The sequence below is a fragment of the Chiloscyllium plagiosum genome, chromosome 30 (assembly GCF_004010195.1).
Source record: "Chiloscyllium plagiosum isolate BGI_BamShark_2017 chromosome 30, ASM401019v2, whole genome shotgun sequence".
Taxonomy (NCBI): Eukaryota; Metazoa; Chordata; class Chondrichthyes; order Orectolobiformes; family Hemiscylliidae; genus Chiloscyllium; species Chiloscyllium plagiosum.
Window position 1 is genome coordinate 4,899,373 of NC_057739.1, and position 9,122 is coordinate 4,908,494.

Here is a 9,122-nt window from a genome sequence, read left to right on the forward strand (position 1 = left end):
CCTGTATTCTGCATTCTTATTTGTCTTTCCAAAATGGACAACCTCACACTTGGCAGGGTTGAACTCCATCTGCCACTCTTCAGCCCAGCTCTGCATCATATCTAAGTCTCTTTGCAGCCGACAAGAGCCCTCCTCACTATCCACAACTCCACCAATCTTCGTATCATCTGCAAATTTACTGACCCACCCTTCGACTCCCTCATCCAAGTCATTAATAAAAATTACAAACAGCAGAGGACCCAGAACTGATCCCTGCGGAACTCCACTTGTAACTTGATTGTTACCACATCCATTTTCAACATTGATTCCAGTTATCATCAATACTCAGTACCACCTACAGGACACATTGGAGATACTCACAAAGGCTCCTTTAACAACATCTTCCAAACCTTGACATCTGCTATCTAGAAAGACAAGGGCAGCTGATACACGGAACACCACAACCTGCAAATTCCCCTCCAAGCCGCTCATTATCCTGACATGGAATTATATCACTGAACGTTCAGTGTCACTAGGTCAAAATCCTGGCACTCCTTTTCCACATCCTAGGTTTGCAGCAATTCAAGAAGGCAGTTCACTACCACCATTCAGTTACGGATAAGCAATAAAAACACTGGCCTAGCCAGCAACACCCACGTCACACATAGTCATAGAGTCATAGAGATTATAACACGGAAACAGACTCTTCGGTCCAACTTGTCCATGCCGACCAAATGTTCTAACTTAATCTAGTCCCATTTGCCAGATTTCTTTTAAATGTGGTAATTGTACCAGCTTCGACCATTTCTCTTGGCAGCTGATTCTACACCATGCACCATTCTCTGCGTGAAAAGGTTGCCTCTTTCATCCCTTTTAAATTTTTCCCTCTCACCCTAAACCAATACCCTCTAGTTCTGGACTCCCCCACCACAGAAAAAAGACCTTGTCTATTTATCCTATCCAATACCCCACATGATTTTATAAACCTCTATAAGGTCACCCCACAGCCTCCGATGCTCCAGGGAAAACAGGCCCAGCCTGTTCAGCCTCCTCCTATAGCTGAAATCCTCCAAGCCTGGCAACATCCTTGTAAATCTTTTCTGAACCCTTGCAAGTTTCACAACATCCTTCTGATAGGAGGAAGACCAGAATTGCATACAATATTCCAAAAGTGGCCTAACCAATGTCCTGTACAGCCACGACATGAGCTCCTAACTCCTATACTCAATACTCTGACCAATAAAGGAAAACATACCAAGCACCTTCTTCACTATCCTATCTACCTGCAACTCCACTTTCAAGAAACCATGAATCTATATTCCAAGGTCTTTTTGTTCAGTAATGCTCCCCAGGATCTACCCATGAAGAGTATAAGTCCTGCTCTGATCTACCTTTCCAAAATGCAGCACCTCACATTTATCTAAATGAAACTCCATCTACCACTTCTCAGCCCATTGACCCATCTGATCAAGATCCCATTGTAATCCCATTGGACCAAGCACTGATCCTTGTGGCAAATCACTGGTCACAGGCCTCTGGTGCATGGTGTAGAATCAGCTGCCAAGAGAAATGGTCGAAGCTGGTACAATTACCACATTTAAAAGAAATCTGGCAAATGGGACTAGATTAAGTTAGAACATTTGGTCGGCATGGACAAGTTGGACCGAAGAGTCTGTTTCCGTGTTATAATCTCTATGACTCTATGACTATGTGTGACGTGGGTGTTGCTGGCTAGGCCAGTGTTTTTATTGCTTATCCGTAACTGAATGGTGGTAGTGAACTGCCTTCTTGAATTGCTGCAAACCTAGGATGTGGAAAAGGAGTGCCAGGATTTTGACCTAGTGACACTGAACACGGTGGCACAGTGGTTAGCACTGCTGCCTCGCAGCGCCTGAGATCCGGGTTCAATTCCCGCCTCAGGCGACTGACTGTGTGGAGTTTGCACGTTCTCCCCGTGTCTGCGTGGGTTTCCTCCGGGTGCTCCGGTTTCCTCCCACAGTCCAAAGATGTGCAGGTCAGGTGAATTGGCCATGCTAAATTGCCCGTAGTGTTACGTAAGGGGTTAATGTAGGGGTATGGGTGGGTGGCGCTTCGGCGGGGCGGTGTGGACTTGTTGGGCCGAAGGGCCTGTTTCCACACTGTAAGTAATCTAATCTAATCTAATCTAGATCTGAAGTACCAATTCAATTCTTCTGCCATTTCTTTGTTCCCCATAATATATTTCCCTGTTTATGTCTTCAAGGGCCCAATTTTAGTCTTAACCATTTTTTTGCCTTTCACATACCTAAAAAAACTTTTACTATCCTCCTTTATATTATTGGCCAGTTTACCTTTGTACCTCATTTTTTCTCTGCATATTTCCTTCTTAGTAAACCTCTGTTGTTCTTTAAAAGCTTCCCAGTCCTCCATTTTCCAATTTATCTTTGCTATGTTATACTTTTTCTCTTTTAACTTTATATGTTTCTTAACTTCCCATGATTCCAGTTCAGTGCTGTACACTGCAGAAAGGATATACCACTCAGTGCTGTATTCTGCAGTGAGGATATGATATCTGTTCAGTGCTGTATTCTGCAGTGAGGATATGGTACCAGTTCAGGGCTGTAGACTGCAGTGAGGGTGTGATACCAGCTCAGTACTGTACAGTGCAGTGCGGATATGATTCCAGTTCAGTACTGTACACTGTCGTGAGGATATGATACAACCTCAGTACTTTATACTGTAGTGAGGATATGATACGAGTTCAGCGTTGTACAATGCAGTGAGGATATGAATCCAGCACAGTGCTGTACACTGCAGTGAGCATACGATAACAGCTCAGTGCTATGCACTGCAGTGAGGATATGACACTAGCTCAGTGCTGTACACTGCAGTGAGGGTATTATACCAGTTCAGTGCTGTACACTGCAGTGAGCATATGATAACAGCTTAGTGCTGTACACTGCAGTGAGGATCTGATACCAGCTCAACATTGTACACTGCCGTGAGAATATGATACCTGCTCTGTGCTGTACACTGCAATGAGGATATCATACAAGCTCAGTGCTGTACACTGCAGTGAGGATATGATACCAGCTCAGTGCTGTACACTGCAGTGAGGATATCATGCCAGCTCAGTGCTGTGCACTGCAGTGAAGATATGATACCAGTTTGGTGCTATACACTGCAATGAGGATCTGATACCAGTTCAGTGCTGTACATTGCAGTGAGGATATAATACCAGCTCAGGGCTGTACACTGCAGTGAGGATATGATACCAGTTGAGTGCTGTCCACTGCAATGAGGATATGATACTAGCTCAGTGCTATACACTGCAGTGAGCATTTAATACCAGTTCAACGATGGTCCCCACCATGAGGGTATGATACCAGCCCAGTGCTGTACAGAGCAGTGAGGACATGATACCAGTTCAGGGCTATACACTGCAGTGAGGATATGATACCAGCTCTGTGCTTAGATTAGAGTGGTGCTGGAAAAGCACAGCAGGTCAGGCCGCATCCGAGGAGCAGGAAAATCGACGTTTCGGGCAAAATCGCTTAATCAGGACTGAGGGCAGGGAGCCTCCAAGATGGAGAGATAAATGGGAGGGTGGGTGGGGTGTGGGGCTGGGGAGAAGCTAGCCTAGAGTACAGTAGGTGGATGAAGGTGTGGATGAAGATGATAGGTCAGAGAGGAGGGTGGAGCACAAAGGTGGGAAGCAAGCTTGGCAGGTATGACCAGTCATGAGGGCGGTGCTGAGGTGGAAAGTTGTAACTGAGGTAAGGTGGGGAGAGGGGAAATGAGGAAACTGGTGAAGTCCACATCGATACCCTATGGTTGAAGCGTTCGGAGGCGGAAGATGAGGTGCTCTTCCTCCAGGCGTCGGATGGTGAGGGAGCGCCATGAAGGAGGCCCGGAACTTGCATGACCTCAGCAGAGTGGGAGCGGGAGTTGAAATGTTGGGCCAAGGGGCAGAGTGGTTGGTTGGTGCGGGTGTCCCAGAGATGTTCCCTAAAGCGCTCTGCGAGGAAGCATCCAGTCTCCCCAGTGTCGAGGAGACTACATTGGGAGCAACGGATACAATAAATGATATTGTTGGATGTGCAGGTAAAACTTTGATGGATGTGGAAGGCTCCTTTGGGGCTTTGGATGGAGGAGGTGTGGAGACTAGTAGGGTGGAAGGTCAGGACCTGGGGGCTCTGTCGGTTGGAGGGGTGGGATTTAAGGGCGGGGATGCGGGATGTGGATGAGATGCGTTGGAGGGCATCTTCAACCATGTGGGAAGGGAAATAACGGTCTTTAAAGAAGGAGGACATTTGGTGTGTTCTGTGGTGGAACTGGTCCTCCTGGCCATGGTCCTCCAGCTCAGTGCTGTACACTGCAGTGACTATATGATGCCAGATCAGTGCTGTACACTGCAATGAGGATATGACATCAGTTCAGTGCTGTGCACTGCAGTCAGGATATGATACTAGGTCAGAGCAGTACACTGTAGTGAGAATATAATACCAGTTCAGTGCTGTACACTGCACTGAGGATATATTACCAGCTCAGTGCAGTGCACTGCAGTGAGGATATGATATCAGCTCAGTGCTGTACATAGCAGTGAAGATATAACACCCCAGCTCAGTGCTGTACACTGCAGTGAGGATATGATACCAGCTCAGTGCTGTACACTGCAGTGAGAATATGGTACAGGGCAGTTCTGTGCACAGCAAACAGGATATGATACCAGCTCAGAGCAGTACACTGTAGTGAGAATATGAGACCAGTTCAGTGCTGTACACAGCAGTGAGGATATGATACTAGCTCAGCGCTGTACACTGCAGTGAGGATAAGACACCAGTTCAGTGCTGTACTCTGCAGTGAGGGTCTGATACTAGCTCAGCGCTGTGCAGTGTATGGGGGTCTGATACCTGCTCACTGCTGTACAGTGTATAGGGGTCTGATACCAGCTCAGTGCTGCACAGTGTATGGGGGTCTGATACCAGCTCACTGCTGCACAGTGTATGGGGGTCTGATACCAGCTCAGTGCTGTACAGTGTATGAGGGTCTGATACCAGCTCAGTGCTGTACAATATATGGGGGTCTGATACGAGCTCACTGCTGCACAGTGTATGGGGCTATGATACCAGCTCACTGCTGCACAGTGTATGGGGCTCTGATACCAGCTCAGTGCTGTTCAGTGTATGGGGCTCTGATACCAGCTCACTGCTGCACAGTGTATGGGGCTCTGATACCAGCTCAGAACTGTACAGTATATGAGAGTCTGATACCAGCTCAGTGCTGTATAGTGTCTGGGGGTCCGATACCAGCTCAGTGCTGTACAGTGTATGGGGCTCTGATACCAGCTCAGTGCTGTACAATATATGGGGATCTGATACAAGCTCAGTGCTGTAACAGTGTATGGAGGTCTGATACCAGCTCAGAGCAGTAATAGTGTATGGGGGTCTGATACCAGCTCAGTGCTGTAACAGTGTATGGAGGTCTGATACCAGCTCAGTGCTGTACAATATATGGGGGTCTGATACAAGCTCAGTGCTGTAACAGTGTATGGGGGTCTGATACCAACTCAGTTCTGTACAGTGTATGGGCATCTGATACCAGCTCATTGCTGTACAATGTATGGGGGTCTGATACCAGCTCAGTGCTGTACAGTGTATGGGGGTCTGATACCAGCTCAGTTCTGTACAGTGTATGGGCATCTGATACCAACTCATTGCTGTGCAGTGTATGGGGGTCTGATACCAGCTCAGTGCTGCACAGTGTATGGGGGTCTGATACCAGCTCAGTGCTGTACAATATATGGGGGTCTGATACGAGCTCACTGCTGCACAGTGTATGGGGCTCTGATACCAGCTCAGTGCTGTACAGTATATGGGGGGGCTGTACAGTGTAGTGAGAATCTGATACCAGCTCAGTGCTGTACAGTGTATGATGGTCTGATACCAGCTCAGTGCTGTACAGTGTCTGGGGTCTGATACCAGCTCAGTGCTGTACAGTATATGGGGGTCTGATACCAGCTCAGTGCTGTCCAGTGTAGTGAGGGTCTGATGCCAGCTCAGTGCCAATTGAGCTGCTACCAAAATATCATTAACTCATCTCTTGTTGCACCAGTGTTCCGAATATCTTTGACCATAGCTGCACAATGATCAATGATGCACACAGTTCCATCCTCCATCCATATTCTCAGAAATCAGTTCACAACATTGTGCTCCTCCTCCTGGCTTACAGGCAGAAGCTGACACCTGATCATTCAGTACAGAAAGTTGTGCAGTATTGGTCTGAGGCAATGGAAGGGCTTCTACAGGATTGCTTAGAGTCATTGAACTGGTTCATATTCCAGAACTCAGCAACCAACCTAAATGGCATTACCATTACAGATTTCATTCGTAAATGTGTAGGAGACTGCGTGCCAAAGAAGTTAATCGAATCCTCCCCAACTAGAAACCATGGATGAACCAGGAGATCCACTTCCTACAGAAGTCCAGATCTATGGAGGAAATCCAGGTACGATCATCATCAGGCCATTAGAGATGCCAAGAGGCTGTACCAAACTAAACTGGAGACCCAGAGTAGCCCCAAGGATATTGTCGTTTGCAGCAAGGCTTACACAACATCGTGTGCTACAAAGCAAAGTTGAACAGAGTCATGGGTAACAGCATCATCCCTACCTAATGAGCTCAATACATTCTCTGCTCTCTTTGAGCAGAAGTTCAGTGAAACAGTGTCACCTATCTCAACAGTCTCGGGTGCACTTGTAGCACAGTCACCATTGCAGATGTGGTCAGCCTTCCTGTGAGTGAACACAGGGAAAACGACTAGCCCAGATGGAGTCCCAGGCTGTGCACTCAGATCCTGCACATATCAGCTGGCGGGAGTATTCACTGACATCTTTAAGTTCTTGTTACCACCATCATCCAGGATACCAAAGAAAATCCTGCAGTGTGGCTCAATGACTACTGCCTGTGGCTCTAACCTCCACCATGAATTCCTTTGAGAGGTTAGTCATGACTCACCTCAACTCCAGTCTATCAAATTGCCTTGATCCTTTGCAGTTCACCTACTGACACAACAGGTCCACACAGATACCATCTCCCTGACCCTACACTCATCCCTGGAACATCTGGATAACGGATACCAATGCCAGGCTCCTATTTATTGACAACAGCTCTGCCTTCAAAACCATAATTCGAAACAAACTCGTCTCTAAACTTCGAGACCTAGGTCCCAGCTCCCCACTCTGTAATGGGATCCTCCACCTCCTGACCCACAGACTGCAATCTGAAAAGATAGGCCATAACTCCTCCTCCAGCATAATCCTGAACCCTGAAAGGCTGCGTACTCAGCCCCATACCATACCACTTAAATATTCACCATTGTGTGGCCAAATTCTGTCCCAACTCCATTTGCAAGTTTGTTGGCGACACCACTGTTGTAGGCCATACCTCAAACAATGATGAGACAAAATACAGGAAAAAGATTGAGTGCTTAGTGTATGATGTAAACACAACAAAATCTCCATCAACATCAGCAAAACGAAAGAGACAGTCATTGACTTCAGGAAACAGACTGGAGGCAACTCTCTGCAGGGCACCCGGTTCAGGATTATGGTGGAGGAGGTGTTATGGCCTATCTTTTCAGATTGCGGTCTGTGGGTCAGGAGGTGGAGGATCCAATTACAGAATGGGGAACTGGGACCTAGGTCTCGAAGTTTAGAGATAAGTTTGTTTCGAATTATGGTGTTGAAGGCAGAGCTGTAGTCTGCATCGAAAGAGTTGAGGTGGAGATGATTGAGAGTGTCAAGACCCTGGGAGTGATGATCACCAACAATCTATCCTGGTCCTGGTCCATCCACGTTAATGCGACAGTCAGGGAGGCACAGCAAAGTCTCTACTTTGTCAGCATGTCCACAAGACCCTTATCACGTTTTGTAGATGCACCATAGAAAGCATCCTATCTGGATGCTTCACAGCTTGGTATGGTACCTGCTCTGGCCAAGACCACAGGAAACTACAGAGGGCTGTGAACACAGTCCAGTCCATCACAAAATTCAGCCTTCCATCCACTGACTCCATCTATACTGCCTTGGGAAAGCAACCAACATAATCAAAGACCCCTCCCACTCCAGTTTTGCCATCTTCCATCCTCTTCACATGTGCAGAAGATATAAACATTTGAATACACGTACGAACAGATTCAAGAACAGTTTCTTCCCAGCTGTTATTAGACTTTTGAACAAAGCTCTGCGATGTTAATTCTGACCTCTCTCTCTGTCTGCTCCTTCTCTGTGGCTGTAACACTCTTTCTGCACTCAGTTCTGCCATCCTCATGAACGTTGTATGGTACAATCTGCCTGTAAAGCACACAAAACAATACTGTTCACTGTATTTTGGTACAGGTGACAACAATAAATCAAACTCACACTCAAGTGCAATGCACTGTTTCTGACACCAGGTCAATGCTGTACGCTATGCTGTCGGTCATGGGCATATACCAACGCAGTGCTGTTCACTTTGTTGGGGGATTTATACCAGTTCAATGTTGTCCAATACAGTGGGAAAGTCTGATACCAGCTTAATGTGTAGGGTGTGGGGATATACCAACTCAGTGCTGTACACGGTGGTGAGGATGTTCACCAGTTCCGTGCTATGCTCTGTGATGAAGCTGTAGGACCGGTTCAGAGCTTTACACAAGAGTGAGATTCAATACCAGCTCAGTGCTGTACTTTGTCATGGTTGTATGTTGGCAACTCAGTGCTGTACACTGCAGTACGGGTGTGATACCATCTCAGTGCTGGACACGGAGGTGGGCATCTCATACCAGCTCAGTGCTCTCCACTGTCCTGGGGGTCTGATATCAGATCAATGCTGTACATTGTCCTGTGGGTCTGATACATGCTCAGTTCTGTATATTGTTGTGGGGGTCTGATGCATGCTCACTGTTGTACACTGCCTGGGGGTCTCATTTGTGCTCAATGCTATACACGGAATTGTCATGTGATACCATCTCAATGCTATACATGATGGTGAGGGTCACACAAAACCTCAATCCTGTACAGAGGTTATACATTCTGACATTGATGGGATATGATATCAGCTCAGTGTTGTCCACGGTCATGGGGATATAAGAACTCAATGCTGTACACTGTGGTGGGTTAAACATGC